Raw genomic sequence first — 13,359 nt, 5'->3', positions numbered from 1 at the left:
ACTTTTGTATGTAACTTCTGCTAACTCAAGATCAACAAGTGTTCCTTATCTTTTATCTCTTATGCAACCCATGAAGCGTAACCTCACTAGCTGTTCTTAGCGATCACTCAAGCACATGTCTGTTTGAGGTAGTCGAGCATTGGTGGTTCAGTGGTAGAATTCTCGCCTGCCACGCGGGAGACCCGGGTCCGATTCCCGGCCAATGCAGAAAGTTAGTTCAGAAGTCCCAGCGGTCTGGTTCTTTAAAACTTTTGTATGTAACTTCTGCTAACTCAAGATCAACAAGTGTTCCTTATCTTTTATCTCTTATGCAACCCATGAAGCGTAACCTCACTAGCTGTTCTTAGCGATCACTCAAGGACATGTCTGTTTGAGGTTGTCGAGCATTGGTGGTTCAGTGGTAGAATTCTCGCCTGCCACGCGGGAGACCCGGGTCCGATTCCCGGCCAATGCAAAAAGATAATTTTGAAGTCCCAGCGGTCTGGTTTTTTAAAGCTTTTGTATGGAACTTCTGCTAACTCAAGATCAACAAGTGTTCCTTATCTTTTATCTCTTATGCAACCCATGAAGCGTAACCTCACTAGCTGTTCTTAGCGATCACTCAAGCACATGTCTGTTTGAGGTAGTCGAGCATTGGTGGTTCAGTGGTAGAATTCTCGCCTGCCACGCGGGAGACCCGGGTCCGATTCCCGGCCAATGCAGAAAGTTAGTTCAGAAGTCCCAGCGGTCTGGTTCTTTAAAGCTTTTGTATGTAACTTCTGCTAACTCAAGATCTACAAGTGTTCCTTATCTTTTATCTCTTATGCAACCCATGAAGCGTAACCTCACTAGCTGTTCTTAGCGATCACTCAAGGACATGTCTGTTTGAGGTTGTCGAGCATTGGTGGTTCAGTGGTAGAATTCTCGCCTGCCACGCGGGAGACCCGGGTCCGATTCCCGGCCAATGCAAAAAGATAATTTTGAAGTCCCAGCGGTCTGGTTTTTTAAAGCTTTTGTATGGAACTTCTGCTAACTCAAGATCAACAAGTGTTCCTTATCTTTTATCTCTTATGCAACCCATGAAGCGTAACCTCACTAGCTGTTCTTAGCGATCACTCAAGCACATGTCTGTTTGAGGTAGTCGAGCATTGGTGGTTCAGTGGTAGAATTCTCGCCTGCCACGCGGGAGACCCGGGTCCGATTCCCGGCCAATGCAGAAAGTTAGTTCAGAAGTCCCAGCGGTCTGGTTCTTTAAAACTTTTGTATGTAACTTCTGCTAACTCAAGATCAACAAGTGTTCCTTATCTTTTATCTCTTATGCAACCCATGAAGCGTAACCTCACTAGCTGTTCTTAGCGATCACTCAAGCACATGTCTGTTTGAGGTAGTCGAGCATTGGTGGTTCAGTGGTAGAATTCTCGCCTGCCACGCGGGAGACCCGGGTCCGATTCCCGGCCAATGCAGAAAGTTAGTTCAGAAGTCCCAGCGGTCTGGTTCTTTAAAACTTTTGTATGTAACTTCTGCTAACTCAAGATCAACAAGTGTTCCTTATCTTTTATCTCTTATGCAACCCATGAAGCGTAACCTCACTAGCTGTTCTTAGCGATCACTCAAGGACGTGTCTGTTTGAGGTTGTCGAGCATTGGTGGTTCAGTGGTAGAATTCTCGCCTGCCACGCGGGAGACCCGGGTCCGATTCCCGGCCAATGCAAAAAGATAATTTTGAAGTCCCAGCGGTCTGGTTCTTTAAAGCTTTTGTATGGAACTTCTGCTACCTCAAGATCAACAAGTGTTCCTTGTCTTCTATCTCTTATGCAACCAATAAAGCATAACCTCCCTACCTGTTCTTAGCGATCACTCAATGACATGTCTGTTCGAGGTTGTCGAGCATTGGTGGTTCAGTGGTAGAATTCTCGCCTGCCACGCGGGAGACCCGGGTCCGATTCCCGGCCAATGCAGAAAGTTAGTTCAGAAGTCCCAGCGGTCTGGTTCTTTAAAGCTTTTGTATGTAACTTCTGCTAACTCAAGATCAACAAGTGTTCCTTATCTTTTATCTCTTATGCAACCCATGAAGCGTAACCTCACTAGCTGTTCTTAGCGATCACTCAAGCACATGTCTGTTTGAGGTAGTCGAGCATTGGTGGTTCAGTGGTAGAATTCTCGCCTGCCACGCGGGAGACCCGGGTCCGATTCCCGGCCAATGCAGAAAGTTAGTTCAGAAGTCCCAGCGGTCTGGTTCTTTAAAACTTTTGTATGTAACTTCTGCTAACTCAAGATCAACAAGTGTTCCTTATCTTTTATCTCTTATGCAACCCATGAAGCGTAACCTCACTAGCTGTTCTTAGCGATCACTCAAGCACATGTCTGTTTGAGGTAGTCGAGCATTGGTGGTTCAGTGGTAGAATTCTCGCCTGCCACGCGGGAGACCCGGGTCCGATTCCCGGCCAATGCAGAAAGTTAGTTCAGAAGTCCCAGCGGTCTGGTTCTTTAAAACTTTTGTATGTAACTTCTGCTAACTCAAGATCAACAAGTGTTCCTTATCTTTTATCTCTTATGCAACCCATGAAGCGTAACCTCACTAGCTGTTCTTAGCGATCACTCAAGGACGTGTCTGTTTGAGGTTGTCGAGCATTGGTGGTTCAGTGGTAGAATTCTCGCCTGCCACGCGGGAGACCCGGGTCCGATTCCCGGCCAATGCAAAAAGATAATTTTGAAGTCCCAGCGGTCTGGTTCTTTAAAGCTTTTGTATGGAACTTCTGCTACCTCAAGATCAACAAGTGTTCCTTGTCTTCTATCTCTTATGCAACCAATAAAGCATAACCTCCCTACCTGTTCTTAGCGATCACTCAATGACATGTCTGTTCGAGGTTGTCGAGCATTGGTGGTTCAGTGGTAGAATTCTCGCCTGCCACGCGGGAGACCCGGGTCCGATTCCCGGCCAATGCAGAAAGTTAGTTCAGAAGTCCCAGCGGTCTGGTTCTTTAAAGCTTTTGTATGTAACTTCTGCTAACTCAAGATCAACAAGTGTTCCTTATCTTTTATCTCTTATGCAACCCATGAAGCGTAACCTCACTAGCTGTTCTTAGCGATCACTCAAGCACATGTCTGTTTGAGGTAGTCGAGCATTGGTGGTTCAGTGGTAGAATTCTCGCCTGCCACGCGGGAGACCCGGGTCCGATTCCCGGCCAATGCAGAAAGTTAGTTCAGAAGTCCCAGCGGTCTGGTTCTTTAAAGCTTTTGTATGGAACTTCTGCTAACTCAAGATCAACAAGTGTTCCTTATCTTTTATCTCTTATGCAACCCATGAAGCGTAACCTCACTAGCTGTTCTTAGCGATCACTCAAGGACGTGTCTGTTTGAGGTTGTCGAGCATTGGTGGTTCAGTGGTAGAATTCTCGCCTGCCACGCGGGAGACCCGGGTCCGATTCCCGGCCAATGCAGAAAGTTAGTTCAGAAGTCCCAGCGGTCTGGTTCTTTAAAGCTTTTGTATGTAACTTCTGCTAACTCAAGATCAACAAGTGTTCCTTATCTTCTATCTCTTATGCAACCAATAAAGCATAACCTCCCTACCTGTTCTTAGCGATCACTCAAGCACATGTCTGTTTGAGTTTGTCGAGCATTGGTGGTTCAGTGGTAGAATTTTTGCCTGCCACGCGGGAGACCCGGGTCCGATTCCCGGCCAATGCAGACAGTTAGTTCAGAAGTCCCAGCGGTCTGGTTCTTTAAAGCTTTTGTATGTAACTTCTGCTAACTCAAGATCAACAAGTGGTCCTTATCTTCCATCTCTTATGCAACCAATAAAGCATAACCTCCCTACCTGTTCTTAGCGATCACTCAAGGACATGTCTGTTTGAGGTAGTCGAGCATTGGTGGTTCAGTGGTAGAATTCTCGCCTGCCACGCGGGAGACCCGGGTCCGATTCCCGGCCAATGCAAAAAGATAATTTTGAAGTCCCAGCGGTCTGGTTCTTTAAAGCTTTTGTATGGAACTTCTGCCAACTCAAGATCAACAAGTGTTCCTTATCTTTTATCTCTTATGCAACCCATGAAGCGTAACCTCACTAGCTGTTCTTAGCGATCACTTAAGGACATGTCTGTTTGAGGTTGTCGAGCATTGGTGGTTCAGTGGTAGAATTCTCGCCTGCCACGCGGGAGACCCGGGTCCGATTCCCGGCCAATGCAGAAAGTTAGTTCAGAAGTCCCAGCGGTCTGGTTCTTTAAAGCTTTTGTATGTAACTTCTGCTAACTCAAGATCAACAAGTGTTCCTTATCTTTTATCTCTTATGCAACCCATGAAGCGTAACCTCACTAGCTGTTCTTAGCGATCACTCAAGGACATGTCTGTTTGAGGTTGTCGAGCATTGGTGGTTCAGTGGTAGAATTCTCGCCTGCCACGCGGGAGACCCGGGTCCGATTCCCGGCCAATGCAGAAAGTCAGTTCAGAAGTCCAAGCGGTCTGGTTCTTTAAAGCTTTTGTATGTAACTTCTGCTAACTCAAAATCAACAAGTGGTCCTTATCTTCCATCTCTTATGCAACCAATAAAGCATAACCTCCCTACCTGTTCTTAGCGATCACTCAAGGACATGTCTGTTTGAGGTAGTCGAGCATTGGTGGTTCAGTGGTAGAATTCTCGCCTGCCACGCGGGAGACCCGGGTCCGATTCCCGGCCAATGCAAAAAGATAATTTTGAAGTCCCAGCGGTCTGGTTCTTTAAAGCTTTTGTATGGAACTTCTGCTACCTCAAGATCAACAAGTGTTCCTTGTCTTCTATCTCTTATGCAACCAATAAAGCATAACCTCCCTACCTGTTCTTAGCGATCACTCAATGACATGTCTGTTTGAGGTTGTCGAGCATTGGTGGTTCAGTGGTAGAATTCTCGCGTGCCACGCGGGAGACCCGGGTCCGATTCCCGGCCAATGCAGAAAGTTAGTTCAGAAGTCCCAGCGGTCTGGTTCTTTAAAGCTTTTGTATGTAACTTCTGCTAACTCAAGATCAACAAGTGTTCCTTATCTTTTATCTCTTATGCAACCCATGAAGCGTAACCTCACTAGCTGTTCTTAGCGATCACTCAAGCACATGTCTGTTTGAGGTAGTCGAGCATTGGTGGTTCAGTGGTAGAATTCTCGCCTGCCACGCAGGAGACCCGGGTCCGATTCCCGGCCAATGCAGAAAGTTAGTTCAGAAGTCCCAGCGGTCTGGTTCTTTAAAGCTTTTGTATGTAACTTCTGCTAACTCAAGATCAACAAGTGTTCCTTATCTTTTATCTCTTATGCAACCCATGAAGCGTAACCTCACTAGCTGTTCTTAGCGATCACTCAAGGACGTGTCTGTTTGAGGTTGTCGAGCATTGGTGGTTCAGTGGTAGAATTCTCGCCTGCCACGCGGGAGACCCGGGTCCGATTCCCGGCCAATGCAAAAAGATAATTTTGAAGTCCCAGCGGTCTGGTTCTTTAAAGCTTTTGTATGGAACTTCTGCTACCTCAAGATCAACAAGTGGTTCTTGTCTTCTATCTCTTATGCAACCAATAAAGCATAACCTCCCTACCTGTTCTTAGCGATCACTCAATGACATGTCTCTTTGAGGTTGTCGAGCATTGGTGGTTCAGTGGTAGAATTCTCGCCTGCCACGCGGGAGACCCGGGTCCGATTCCCGGCCAATGCACAAAGTTAGTTCAGAAGTCCCAGCGGTCTGGTTCTTTAAAGCTTTTGTATGTAACTTCTGCTAACTCAAGATCAACAAGTGTTCCTTATCTTTTATCTCTTATGCAACCCATGAAGCGTAACCTCACTAGCTGTTCTTAGCGATCACTCAAGGACGTGTCTGTTTGAGGTTGTCGAGCATTGGTGGTTCAGTGGTAGAATTCTCGCCTCCCACGCGGGAGACCCGGGTCCGATTCCCGGCCAATGCAGAAAGTTAGTTCAGAAGTCCCAGCGGTCTGGTTTTTTAAAGCTTTTGTATGGAACTTCTGCTAACTCAAGATCAACAAGTGTTCCTTATCTTTTATCTCTTATGCAACCCATGAAGCGTAACCTCACTAGCTGTTCTTAGCGATCACTCAAGCACATGTCTGTTTGAGGTAGTCGAGCATTGGTGGTTCAGTGGTAGAATTCTCGCCTGCCACGCGGGAGACCCGGGTCCGATTCCCGGCCAATGCAAAAAGATAATTTTGAAGTCCCAGCGGTCTGGTTTTTTAAAGCTTTTGTATGGAACTTCTGCTAACTCAAGATCAGCAAGTGTTCCTTATCTTTTATCTCTTATGCAACCCATGAAGCGTAACCTCACTAGCTGTTCTTAGCGATCACTCAAGCACATGTCTGTTTGAGGTAGTCGAGCATTGGTGGTTCAGTGGTAGAATTCTCGCCTGCCACGCGGGAGACCCGGGTCCGATTCCCGGCCAATGCAGAAAGTTAGTTCAGAAGTCCCAGCGGTCTGGTTTTTTAAAGCTTTTGTATGTAACTTCTGCTAACTCAAGATCTACAAGTGTTCCTTATCTTTTATCTCTTATGCAACCCATGAAGCGTAACCTCACTAGCTGTTCTTAGCGATCACTCAAGGACATGTCTGTTTGAGGTTGTCGAGCATTGGTGGTTCAGTGGTAGAATTCTCGCCTGCCACGCGGGAGACCCGGGTCCGATTCCCGGCCAATGCAAAAATATAATTTTGAAGTCCCAGCGGTCTGGTTTTTTAAAGCTTTTGTATGGAACTTCTGCTAACTCAAGATCAACAAGTGTTCCTTATCTTTTATCTCTTATGCAACCCATGAAGCGTAACCTCACTAGCTGTTCTTAGCGATCACTCAAGCACATGTCTGTTTGAGGTAGTCGAGCATTGGTGGTTCAGTGGTAGAATTCTCGCCTGCCACGCGGGAGACCCGGGTCCGATTCCCGGCCAATGCAGAAAGTTAGTTCAGAAGTCCCAGCGGTCTGGTTCTTTAAAGCTTTTGTATGTAACTTCTGCTAACTCAAGATCAACAAGTGTTCCTTATCTTTTATCTCTTATGCAACCCATGAAGCGTAACCTCACTAGCTGTTCTTAGCGATCACTCAAGGACGTGTCTGTTTGAGGTTGTCGAGCATTGGTGGTTCAGTGGTAGAATTCTCGCCTGCCACGCGGGAGACCCGGGTCCGATTCCCGGCCAATGCAAAAAGATAATTTTGAAGTCCCAGCGGTCTGGTTCTTTAAAGCTTTTGTATGGAACTTCTGCTACCTCAAGATCAACAAGTGTTCCTTGTCTTCTATCTCTTATGCAACCAATAAAGCATAACCTCCCTACCTGTTCTTAGCGATCACTCAATGACATGTCTGTTTGAGGTTGTCGAGCATTGGTGGTTCAGTGGTAGAATTCTCGCCTGCCACGCGGGAGACCCGGGTCCGATTCCCGGCCAATGCAGAAAGTTAGTTCAGAAGTCCCAGCGGTCTGGTTCTTTAAAGCTTTTGTATGTAACTTCTGCTAACTCAAGATCAACAAGTGTTCCTTATCTTTTATCTCTTATGCAACCCATGAAGCGTAACCTCACTAGCTGTTCTTAGCGATCACTCAAGGACATGTCTGTTTGAGGTTGTAGAGCATTGGTGGTTCAGTGGTAGAATTCTCGCCTGCCACGCGGGAGACCCGGGTCCGATTCCCGGCCAATGCAGAAAGTTAGTTCAGAAGTCCCAGCGGTCTGGTTCTTTAAAGCTTTTGTATGTAACTTCTGCTAACTCAAGATCAACAAGTGTTCCTTATCTTTTATCTCTTATGCAACCCATGAAGCGTAACCTCACTAGCTGTTCTTAGCGATCACTCAAGCACATGTCTGTTTGAGGTAGTCGAGCATTGGTGGTTCAGTGGTAGAATTCTCGCCTGCCACGCGGGAGACCCGGGTCCGATTCCCGGCCAAAGCAGAAAGTTAGTTCAGAAGTCCCAGCGGTCTGGTTCTTTAAAGCTTTTGTATGTAACTTCTGCTAACTCAAGATCAACAAGTGTTCCTTATCTTTTATCTCTTATGCAACCCATGAAGCGTAACCTCACTAGCTGTTCTTAGCGATCACTCAAGGACATGTCTGTTTGAGGTTGTCGAGCATTGGTGGTTCAGTGGTAGAATTCTCGCCTGCCACGCGGGAGACCCGGGTCCGATTCCCGGCCAATGCAAAAAGATAATTTTGAAGTCCCAGCGGTCTGGTTCTTTAAAGCTTTTGTATGTAACTTCTGCTAACTCAAGATCAACAAGTGTTCCTTATCTTCCATCTCTTATGCAACCAATAAAGCATAACCTCCCTACCTGTTCTTAGCGATCACTCAAAGACATGTCTGTTTGAGGTAGTCGAGCATTGGTGGTTCAGTGGTAGAATTCTCGCCTGCCACGCGGGAGACCCGGGTCCGATTCCCGGCCAATGCAAAAAGATAATTTTGAAGTCCCAGCGGTCTGGTTCTTTAAAGCTTTTGTATGGAACTTCTGCTAACTCAAGATCAACATGTGTTCCTTATCTTTTATCTCTTATGCAACCCATGAAGCGTAACCTCACTAGCTGTTCTTAGCGATCACTCAAGGACATGTCTGTTTGAGGTAGTCGAGCATTGGTGGTTCAGTGGTAGAATTCTCGCCTGCCACGCGGGAGACCCGGGTCCGATTCCCGGCCAATGCAAAAAGATAATTTTGAAGTCCCAGCGGTCTGGTTTTTTAAAGCTTTTGTATGGAACTTCTGCTAACTCAAGATCAACAAGTGTTCCTTATCTTTTATCTCTTATGCAACCCATGAAGCGTAACCTCACTAGCTGTTCTTAGCGATCACTCAAGGACGTGTCTGTTTGAGGTTGTCGAGCATTGGTGGTTCAGTGGTAGAATTCTCGCCTCCAACGCGGGAGACCCGGGTCCGATTCCCGGCCAATGCAGAAAGTTAGTTCAGAAGTCCCAGCGGTCTGGTTCTTTAAAGCTTTTGTATGTAACTTCTGCTAACTCAAGATCAACAAGTGTTCCTTATCTTTTATCTCTTATGCAACCCATGAAGCGTAACCTCACTAGCTGTTCTTAGCGATCACTCAAGGACGTGTCTGTTTGAGGTTGTCGAGCATTGGTGGTTCAGTGGTAGAATTCTCGCCTCCAACGCGGGAGACCCGGGTCCGATTCCCGGCCAATGCAGAAAGTTAGTTCAGAAGTCCCAGCGGTCTGGTTCTTTAAAGCTTTTGTATGTAACTTCTGCTAACTCCAGATCAACAAGTGTTCCTTATCTTCTATCTCTTATGCAACCAATAAAGCATAACCTCCCTACCTGTTCTTAGCGATCACTCAAGGACATGTCTGTTTGAGGTTGTCGAGCATTGGTGGTTCAGTGGTAGAATTTTTGCCTGCCACGCGGGAGACCCGGGTCCGATTCCCGGCCAATGCAGACAGTTAGTTCAGAAGTCCCAGCGGTCTGGTTCTTTAAAGCTTTTGTATGTAACTTCTGCTAACTCAAGATCAACAAGTGGTCCTTATCTTCCATCTCTTATGCAACCAATAAAGCATAACCTCCCTACCTGTTCTTAGCGATCACTCAAGGACATGTCTGTTTGAGGTAGTCGAGCATTGGTGGTTCAGTGGTAGAATTCTCGCCTGCCACGTGGGAGACCCGGGTCCGATTCCCGGCCAATGCAGAAAGTTAGTTCAGAAGTCCCAGCGGTCTGGTTCTTTAAAGCTTTTGTATGTAACTTCTGCTAACTCAAGATCAACAAGTGTTCCTTATCTTTTATCTCTTATGCAACCCATGAAGCGTAACCTCACTAGCTGTTCTTAGCGATCACTCAAGGACATGTCTGTTTGAGGTTGTCGAGCATTGGTGGTTCAGTGGTAGAATTCTCGCCTGCCACGCGGGAGACCCGGGTCCGATTCCCGGCCAATGCAGAAAGTCAGTTCAGAAGTCCAAGCGGTCTGGTTCTTTAAAGCTTTTGTATGTAACTTCTGCTAACTCAAGATCTACAAGTGTTCCTTATCTTTTATCTCTTATGCAACCCATGAAGCGTAACCTCACTAGCTGTTCTTAGCGATCACTCAAGGACATGTCTGTTTGAGGTTGTCGAGCATTGGTGGTTCAGTGGTAGAATTCTCGCCTGCCACGCGGGAGACCCGGGTCCGATTCCCGGCCAATGCAAAAAGATAATTTTGAAGTCCCAGCGGTCTGGTTTTTTAAAGCTTTTGTATGGAACTTCTGCTAACTCAAGATCAACAAGTGTTCCTTATCTTTTATCTCTTATGCAACCCATGAAGCGTAACCTCACTAGCTGTTCTTAGCGATCACTCAAGGACATGTCTGTTTGAGGTTGTCGAGCATTGGTGGTTCAGTGGTAGAATTCTCGCCTGCCACGCGGGAGACCCGGGTCCGATTCCCGGCCAATGCAAAAAGATAATTTTGAAGTCCCAGCGGTCTGGTTTTTTAAAGCTTTTGTATGGAACTTCTGCTAACTCAAGATCAGCAAGTGTTCCTTATCTTTTATCTCTTATGCAACCCATGAAGCGTAACCTCACTAGCTGTTCTTAGCGATCACTCAAGCACATGTCTGTTTGAGGTAGTCGAGCATTGGTGGTTCAGTGGTAGAATTCTCGCCTGCCACGCGGGAGACCCGGGTCCGATTCCCGGCCAATGCAGAAAGTTAGTTCAGAAGTCCCAGCGGTCTGGTTCTTTAAAGCTTTTGTATGTAACTTCTGCTAACTCAAGATCTACAAGTGTTCCTTATCTTTTATCTCTTATGCAACCCATGAAGCGTAACCTCACTAGCTGTTCTTAGCGATCACTCAAGGACATGTCTGTTTGAGGTTGTCGAGCATTGGTGGTTCAGTGGTAGAATTCTCGCCTGCCACGCGGGAGACCCGGGTCCGATTCCCGGCCAATGCAAAAAGATAATTTTGAAGTCCCAGCGGTCTGGTTTTTTAAAGCTTTTGTATGGAACTTCTGCTAACTCAAGATCAACAAGTGTTCCTTATCTTTTATCTCTTATGCAACCCATGAAGCGTAACCTCACTAGCTGTTCTTAGCGATCACTCAAGCACATGTCTGTTTGAGGTAGTCGAGCATTGGTGGTTCAGTGGTAGAATTCTCGCCTGCCACGCGGGAGACCCGGGTCCGATTCCCGGCCAATGCAGAAAGTTAGTTCAGAAGTCCCAGCGGTCTGGTTCTTTAAAACTTTTGTATGTAACTTCTGCTAACTCAAGATCAACAAGTGTTCCTTATCTTTTATCTCTTATGCAACCCATGAAGCGTAACCTCACTAGCTGTTCTTAGCGATCACTCAAGCACATGTCTGTTTGAGGTAGTCGAGCATTGGTGGTTCAGTGGTAGAATTCTCGCCTGCCACGCGGGAGACCCGGGTCTGATTCCCGGCCAATGCAGAAAGTTAGTTCAGAAGTCCCAGCGGTCTGGTTCTTTAAAACTTTTGTATGTAACTTCTGCTAACTCAAGATCAACAAGTGTTCCTTATCTTTTATCTCTTATGCAACCCATGAAGCGTAACCTCACTAGCTGTTCTTAGCGATCACTCAAGGACGTGTCTGTTTGAGGTTGTCGAGCATTGGTGGTTCAGTGGTAGAATTCTCGCCTGCCACGCGGGAGACCCGGGTCCGATTCCCGGCCAATGCAAAAAGATAATTTTGAAGTCCCAGCGGTCTGGTTCTTTAAAGCTTTTGTATGGAACTTCTGCTACCTCAAGATCAACAAGTGTTCCTTGTCTTCTATCTCTTATGCAACCAATAAAGCATAACCTCCCTACCTGTTCTTAGCGATCACTCAATGACATGTCTGTTCGAGGTTGTCGAGCATTGGTGGTTCAGTGGTAGAATTCTCGCCTGCCACGCGGGAGACCCGGGTCCGATTCCCGGCCAATGCAGAAAGTTAGTTCAGAAGTCCCAGCGGTCTGGTTCTTTAAAGCTTTTGTATGTAACTTCTGCTAACTCAAGATCAACAAGTGTTCCTTATCTTTTATCTCTTATGCAACCCATGAAGCGTAACCTCACTAGCTGTTCTTAGCGATCACTCAAGCACATGTCTGTTTGAGGTAGTCGAGCATTGGTGGTTCAGTGGTAGAATTCTCGCCTGCCACGCGGGAGACCCGGGTCCGATTCCCGGCCAATGCAGAAAGTTAGTTCAGAAGTCCCAGCGGTCTGGTTCTTTAAAGCTTTTGTATGGAACTTCTGCTAACTCAAGATCAACAAGTGTTCCTTATCTTTTATCTCTTATGCAACCCATGAAGCGTAACCTCACTAGCTGTTCTTAGCGATCACTCAAGGACGTGTCTGTTTGAGGTTGTCGAGCATTGGTGGTTCAGTGGTAGAATTCTCGCCTGCCACGCGGGAGACCCGGGTCCGATTCCCGGCCAATGCAGAAAGTTAGTTCAGAAGTCCCAGCGGTCTGGTTCTTTAAAGCTTTTGTATGTAACTTCTGCTAACTCAAGATCAACAAGTGTTCCTTATCTTCTATCTCTTATGCAACCAATAAAGCATAACCTCCCTACCTGTTCTTAGCGATCACTCAAGCACATGTCTGTTTGAGTTTGTCGAGCATTGGTGGTTCAGTGGTAGAATTTTTGCCTGCCACGCGGGAGACCCGGGTCCGATTCCCGGCCAATGCAGACAGTTAGTTCAGAAGTCCCAGCGGTCTGGTTCTTTAAAGCTTTTGTATGTAACTTCTGCTAACTCAAGATCAACAAGTGGTCCTTATCTTCCATCTCTTATGCAACCAATAAAGCATAACCTCCCTACCTGTTCTTAGCGATCACTCAAGGACATGTCTGTTTGAGGTAGTCGAGCATTGGTGGTTCAGTGGTAGAATTCTCGCCTGCCACGCGGGAGACCCGGGTCCGATTCCCGGCCAATGCAAAAAGATAATTTTGAAGTCCCAGCGGTCTGGTTCTTTAAAGCTTTTGTATGGAACTTCTGCCAACTCAAGATCAACAAGTGTTCCTTATCTTTTATCTCTTATGCAACCCATGAAGCGTAACCTCACTAGCTGTTCTTAGCGATCACTTAAGGACATGTCTGTTTGAGGTTGTCGAGCATTGGTGGTTCAGTGGTAGAATTCTCGCCTGCCACGCGGGAGACCCGGGTCCGATTCCCGGCCAATGCAGAAAGTTAGTTCAGAAGTCCCAGCGGTCTGGTTCTTTAAAGCTTTTGTATGTAACTTCTGCTAACTCAAGATCAACAAGTGTTCCTTATCTTTTATCTCTTATGCAACCCATGAAGCGTAACCTCACTAGCTGTTCTTAGCGATCACTCAAGGACATGTCTGTTTGAGGTTGTCGAGCATTGGTGGTTCAGTGGTAGAATTCTCGCCTGCCACGCGGGAGACCCGGGTCCGATTCCCGGCCAATGCAGAAAGTCAGTTCAGAAGTCCAAGCGGTCTGGTTCTTTAAAGCTTTTGTATGTAACTTCTGC

At 46.6% G+C, this 13,359-nt stretch overlaps 54 non-coding genes across 54 annotated transcripts; all 54 read left to right on the top strand.

Moving 5' to 3' along the window:
• The first annotated feature begins 136 nt into the window (after window positions 1-136).
• On the top strand, window positions 137-207 carry trnag-gcc (transfer RNA glycine (anticodon GCC)). The gene has a single exon. It is a non-coding gene; the product is annotated as a tRNA-Gly (tRNA).
• A 176-nt stretch (window positions 208-383) lies between these two features.
• On the top strand, window positions 384-454 carry trnag-gcc (transfer RNA glycine (anticodon GCC)). The gene has a single exon. It is a non-coding gene; the product is annotated as a tRNA-Gly (tRNA).
• Window positions 455-630: 176 nt separating this feature from the next.
• trnag-gcc (transfer RNA glycine (anticodon GCC)) lies at window positions 631-701 on the top strand. Its single transcript has one exon. It is a non-coding gene; the product is annotated as a tRNA-Gly (tRNA).
• A 176-nt stretch (window positions 702-877) lies between these two features.
• Window positions 878-948, top strand: trnag-gcc (transfer RNA glycine (anticodon GCC)). The gene has a single exon. It is a non-coding gene; the product is annotated as a tRNA-Gly (tRNA).
• Window positions 949-1,124: 176 nt separating this feature from the next.
• trnag-gcc (transfer RNA glycine (anticodon GCC)) lies at window positions 1,125-1,195 on the top strand. The gene has a single exon. It is a non-coding gene; the product is annotated as a tRNA-Gly (tRNA).
• A 176-nt stretch (window positions 1,196-1,371) lies between these two features.
• Window positions 1,372-1,442, top strand: trnag-gcc (transfer RNA glycine (anticodon GCC)). Its single transcript has one exon. It is a non-coding gene; the product is annotated as a tRNA-Gly (tRNA).
• A 176-nt stretch (window positions 1,443-1,618) lies between these two features.
• Window positions 1,619-1,689, top strand: trnag-gcc (transfer RNA glycine (anticodon GCC)). Its single transcript has one exon. It is a non-coding gene; the product is annotated as a tRNA-Gly (tRNA).
• Window positions 1,690-1,865: 176 nt separating this feature from the next.
• Window positions 1,866-1,936, top strand: trnag-gcc (transfer RNA glycine (anticodon GCC)). The gene has a single exon. It is a non-coding gene; the product is annotated as a tRNA-Gly (tRNA).
• A 176-nt stretch (window positions 1,937-2,112) lies between these two features.
• On the top strand, window positions 2,113-2,183 carry trnag-gcc (transfer RNA glycine (anticodon GCC)). The gene has a single exon. It is a non-coding gene; the product is annotated as a tRNA-Gly (tRNA).
• Window positions 2,184-2,359: 176 nt separating this feature from the next.
• On the top strand, window positions 2,360-2,430 carry trnag-gcc (transfer RNA glycine (anticodon GCC)). Its single transcript has one exon. It is a non-coding gene; the product is annotated as a tRNA-Gly (tRNA).
• A 176-nt stretch (window positions 2,431-2,606) lies between these two features.
• On the top strand, window positions 2,607-2,677 carry trnag-gcc (transfer RNA glycine (anticodon GCC)). Its single transcript has one exon. It is a non-coding gene; the product is annotated as a tRNA-Gly (tRNA).
• A 176-nt stretch (window positions 2,678-2,853) lies between these two features.
• trnag-gcc (transfer RNA glycine (anticodon GCC)) lies at window positions 2,854-2,924 on the top strand. The gene has a single exon. It is a non-coding gene; the product is annotated as a tRNA-Gly (tRNA).
• Window positions 2,925-3,100: 176 nt separating this feature from the next.
• trnag-gcc (transfer RNA glycine (anticodon GCC)) lies at window positions 3,101-3,171 on the top strand. Its single transcript has one exon. It is a non-coding gene; the product is annotated as a tRNA-Gly (tRNA).
• Window positions 3,172-3,347: 176 nt separating this feature from the next.
• trnag-gcc (transfer RNA glycine (anticodon GCC)) lies at window positions 3,348-3,418 on the top strand. Its single transcript has one exon. It is a non-coding gene; the product is annotated as a tRNA-Gly (tRNA).
• A 176-nt stretch (window positions 3,419-3,594) lies between these two features.
• On the top strand, window positions 3,595-3,665 carry trnag-gcc (transfer RNA glycine (anticodon GCC)). Its single transcript has one exon. It is a non-coding gene; the product is annotated as a tRNA-Gly (tRNA).
• Window positions 3,666-3,841: 176 nt separating this feature from the next.
• Window positions 3,842-3,912, top strand: trnag-gcc (transfer RNA glycine (anticodon GCC)). The gene has a single exon. It is a non-coding gene; the product is annotated as a tRNA-Gly (tRNA).
• A 176-nt stretch (window positions 3,913-4,088) lies between these two features.
• On the top strand, window positions 4,089-4,159 carry trnag-gcc (transfer RNA glycine (anticodon GCC)). The gene has a single exon. It is a non-coding gene; the product is annotated as a tRNA-Gly (tRNA).
• Window positions 4,160-4,335: 176 nt separating this feature from the next.
• Window positions 4,336-4,406, top strand: trnag-gcc (transfer RNA glycine (anticodon GCC)). Its single transcript has one exon. It is a non-coding gene; the product is annotated as a tRNA-Gly (tRNA).
• Window positions 4,407-4,582: 176 nt separating this feature from the next.
• On the top strand, window positions 4,583-4,653 carry trnag-gcc (transfer RNA glycine (anticodon GCC)). Its single transcript has one exon. It is a non-coding gene; the product is annotated as a tRNA-Gly (tRNA).
• Window positions 4,654-4,829: 176 nt separating this feature from the next.
• Window positions 4,830-4,900, top strand: trnag-gcc (transfer RNA glycine (anticodon GCC)). Its single transcript has one exon. It is a non-coding gene; the product is annotated as a tRNA-Gly (tRNA).
• Window positions 4,901-5,076: 176 nt separating this feature from the next.
• On the top strand, window positions 5,077-5,147 carry trnag-gcc (transfer RNA glycine (anticodon GCC)). The gene has a single exon. It is a non-coding gene; the product is annotated as a tRNA-Gly (tRNA).
• A 176-nt stretch (window positions 5,148-5,323) lies between these two features.
• Window positions 5,324-5,394, top strand: trnag-gcc (transfer RNA glycine (anticodon GCC)). The gene has a single exon. It is a non-coding gene; the product is annotated as a tRNA-Gly (tRNA).
• Window positions 5,395-5,570: 176 nt separating this feature from the next.
• Window positions 5,571-5,641, top strand: trnag-gcc (transfer RNA glycine (anticodon GCC)). The gene has a single exon. It is a non-coding gene; the product is annotated as a tRNA-Gly (tRNA).
• Window positions 5,642-5,817: 176 nt separating this feature from the next.
• Window positions 5,818-5,888, top strand: trnag-ccc (transfer RNA glycine (anticodon CCC)). The gene has a single exon. It is a non-coding gene; the product is annotated as a tRNA-Gly (tRNA).
• A 176-nt stretch (window positions 5,889-6,064) lies between these two features.
• On the top strand, window positions 6,065-6,135 carry trnag-gcc (transfer RNA glycine (anticodon GCC)). The gene has a single exon. It is a non-coding gene; the product is annotated as a tRNA-Gly (tRNA).
• Window positions 6,136-6,311: 176 nt separating this feature from the next.
• Window positions 6,312-6,382, top strand: trnag-gcc (transfer RNA glycine (anticodon GCC)). The gene has a single exon. It is a non-coding gene; the product is annotated as a tRNA-Gly (tRNA).
• Window positions 6,383-6,558: 176 nt separating this feature from the next.
• trnag-gcc (transfer RNA glycine (anticodon GCC)) lies at window positions 6,559-6,629 on the top strand. The gene has a single exon. It is a non-coding gene; the product is annotated as a tRNA-Gly (tRNA).
• A 176-nt stretch (window positions 6,630-6,805) lies between these two features.
• trnag-gcc (transfer RNA glycine (anticodon GCC)) lies at window positions 6,806-6,876 on the top strand. Its single transcript has one exon. It is a non-coding gene; the product is annotated as a tRNA-Gly (tRNA).
• Window positions 6,877-7,052: 176 nt separating this feature from the next.
• Window positions 7,053-7,123, top strand: trnag-gcc (transfer RNA glycine (anticodon GCC)). The gene has a single exon. It is a non-coding gene; the product is annotated as a tRNA-Gly (tRNA).
• Window positions 7,124-7,299: 176 nt separating this feature from the next.
• Window positions 7,300-7,370, top strand: trnag-gcc (transfer RNA glycine (anticodon GCC)). The gene has a single exon. It is a non-coding gene; the product is annotated as a tRNA-Gly (tRNA).
• A 176-nt stretch (window positions 7,371-7,546) lies between these two features.
• trnag-gcc (transfer RNA glycine (anticodon GCC)) lies at window positions 7,547-7,617 on the top strand. Its single transcript has one exon. It is a non-coding gene; the product is annotated as a tRNA-Gly (tRNA).
• A 176-nt stretch (window positions 7,618-7,793) lies between these two features.
• Window positions 7,794-7,864, top strand: trnag-gcc (transfer RNA glycine (anticodon GCC)). The gene has a single exon. It is a non-coding gene; the product is annotated as a tRNA-Gly (tRNA).
• A 176-nt stretch (window positions 7,865-8,040) lies between these two features.
• trnag-gcc (transfer RNA glycine (anticodon GCC)) lies at window positions 8,041-8,111 on the top strand. Its single transcript has one exon. It is a non-coding gene; the product is annotated as a tRNA-Gly (tRNA).
• A 176-nt stretch (window positions 8,112-8,287) lies between these two features.
• trnag-gcc (transfer RNA glycine (anticodon GCC)) lies at window positions 8,288-8,358 on the top strand. Its single transcript has one exon. It is a non-coding gene; the product is annotated as a tRNA-Gly (tRNA).
• Window positions 8,359-8,534: 176 nt separating this feature from the next.
• Window positions 8,535-8,605, top strand: trnag-gcc (transfer RNA glycine (anticodon GCC)). Its single transcript has one exon. It is a non-coding gene; the product is annotated as a tRNA-Gly (tRNA).
• A 176-nt stretch (window positions 8,606-8,781) lies between these two features.
• On the top strand, window positions 8,782-8,852 carry trnaw-cca (transfer RNA tryptophan (anticodon CCA)). Its single transcript has one exon. It is a non-coding gene; the product is annotated as a tRNA-Trp (tRNA).
• Window positions 8,853-9,028: 176 nt separating this feature from the next.
• trnaw-cca (transfer RNA tryptophan (anticodon CCA)) lies at window positions 9,029-9,099 on the top strand. The gene has a single exon. It is a non-coding gene; the product is annotated as a tRNA-Trp (tRNA).
• A 176-nt stretch (window positions 9,100-9,275) lies between these two features.
• trnag-gcc (transfer RNA glycine (anticodon GCC)) lies at window positions 9,276-9,346 on the top strand. Its single transcript has one exon. It is a non-coding gene; the product is annotated as a tRNA-Gly (tRNA).
• A 176-nt stretch (window positions 9,347-9,522) lies between these two features.
• trnag-gcc (transfer RNA glycine (anticodon GCC)) lies at window positions 9,523-9,593 on the top strand. Its single transcript has one exon. It is a non-coding gene; the product is annotated as a tRNA-Gly (tRNA).
• A 176-nt stretch (window positions 9,594-9,769) lies between these two features.
• trnag-gcc (transfer RNA glycine (anticodon GCC)) lies at window positions 9,770-9,840 on the top strand. The gene has a single exon. It is a non-coding gene; the product is annotated as a tRNA-Gly (tRNA).
• Window positions 9,841-10,016: 176 nt separating this feature from the next.
• Window positions 10,017-10,087, top strand: trnag-gcc (transfer RNA glycine (anticodon GCC)). Its single transcript has one exon. It is a non-coding gene; the product is annotated as a tRNA-Gly (tRNA).
• Window positions 10,088-10,263: 176 nt separating this feature from the next.
• trnag-gcc (transfer RNA glycine (anticodon GCC)) lies at window positions 10,264-10,334 on the top strand. Its single transcript has one exon. It is a non-coding gene; the product is annotated as a tRNA-Gly (tRNA).
• Window positions 10,335-10,510: 176 nt separating this feature from the next.
• Window positions 10,511-10,581, top strand: trnag-gcc (transfer RNA glycine (anticodon GCC)). Its single transcript has one exon. It is a non-coding gene; the product is annotated as a tRNA-Gly (tRNA).
• Window positions 10,582-10,757: 176 nt separating this feature from the next.
• Window positions 10,758-10,828, top strand: trnag-gcc (transfer RNA glycine (anticodon GCC)). Its single transcript has one exon. It is a non-coding gene; the product is annotated as a tRNA-Gly (tRNA).
• A 176-nt stretch (window positions 10,829-11,004) lies between these two features.
• On the top strand, window positions 11,005-11,075 carry trnag-gcc (transfer RNA glycine (anticodon GCC)). The gene has a single exon. It is a non-coding gene; the product is annotated as a tRNA-Gly (tRNA).
• Window positions 11,076-11,251: 176 nt separating this feature from the next.
• On the top strand, window positions 11,252-11,322 carry trnag-gcc (transfer RNA glycine (anticodon GCC)). Its single transcript has one exon. It is a non-coding gene; the product is annotated as a tRNA-Gly (tRNA).
• A 176-nt stretch (window positions 11,323-11,498) lies between these two features.
• Window positions 11,499-11,569, top strand: trnag-gcc (transfer RNA glycine (anticodon GCC)). Its single transcript has one exon. It is a non-coding gene; the product is annotated as a tRNA-Gly (tRNA).
• A 176-nt stretch (window positions 11,570-11,745) lies between these two features.
• trnag-gcc (transfer RNA glycine (anticodon GCC)) lies at window positions 11,746-11,816 on the top strand. Its single transcript has one exon. It is a non-coding gene; the product is annotated as a tRNA-Gly (tRNA).
• Window positions 11,817-11,992: 176 nt separating this feature from the next.
• Window positions 11,993-12,063, top strand: trnag-gcc (transfer RNA glycine (anticodon GCC)). The gene has a single exon. It is a non-coding gene; the product is annotated as a tRNA-Gly (tRNA).
• Window positions 12,064-12,239: 176 nt separating this feature from the next.
• On the top strand, window positions 12,240-12,310 carry trnag-gcc (transfer RNA glycine (anticodon GCC)). The gene has a single exon. It is a non-coding gene; the product is annotated as a tRNA-Gly (tRNA).
• Window positions 12,311-12,486: 176 nt separating this feature from the next.
• Window positions 12,487-12,557, top strand: trnag-gcc (transfer RNA glycine (anticodon GCC)). The gene has a single exon. It is a non-coding gene; the product is annotated as a tRNA-Gly (tRNA).
• A 176-nt stretch (window positions 12,558-12,733) lies between these two features.
• Window positions 12,734-12,804, top strand: trnag-gcc (transfer RNA glycine (anticodon GCC)). Its single transcript has one exon. It is a non-coding gene; the product is annotated as a tRNA-Gly (tRNA).
• Window positions 12,805-12,980: 176 nt separating this feature from the next.
• trnag-gcc (transfer RNA glycine (anticodon GCC)) lies at window positions 12,981-13,051 on the top strand. Its single transcript has one exon. It is a non-coding gene; the product is annotated as a tRNA-Gly (tRNA).
• A 176-nt stretch (window positions 13,052-13,227) lies between these two features.
• Window positions 13,228-13,298, top strand: trnag-gcc (transfer RNA glycine (anticodon GCC)). The gene has a single exon. It is a non-coding gene; the product is annotated as a tRNA-Gly (tRNA).
• The last annotated feature ends 61 nt before the right edge of the window (window positions 13,299-13,359 follow it).

This window comes from Pimephales promelas, chromosome 3 (assembly GCF_988280905.1).
Source record: "Pimephales promelas chromosome 3, fPimPro1.hap1.1, whole genome shotgun sequence".
Lineage (NCBI taxonomy): Eukaryota > Metazoa > Chordata > Actinopteri > Cypriniformes > Leuciscidae > Pimephales > Pimephales promelas.
This window is presented reverse-complemented; position numbering and strand designations above follow the sequence as displayed.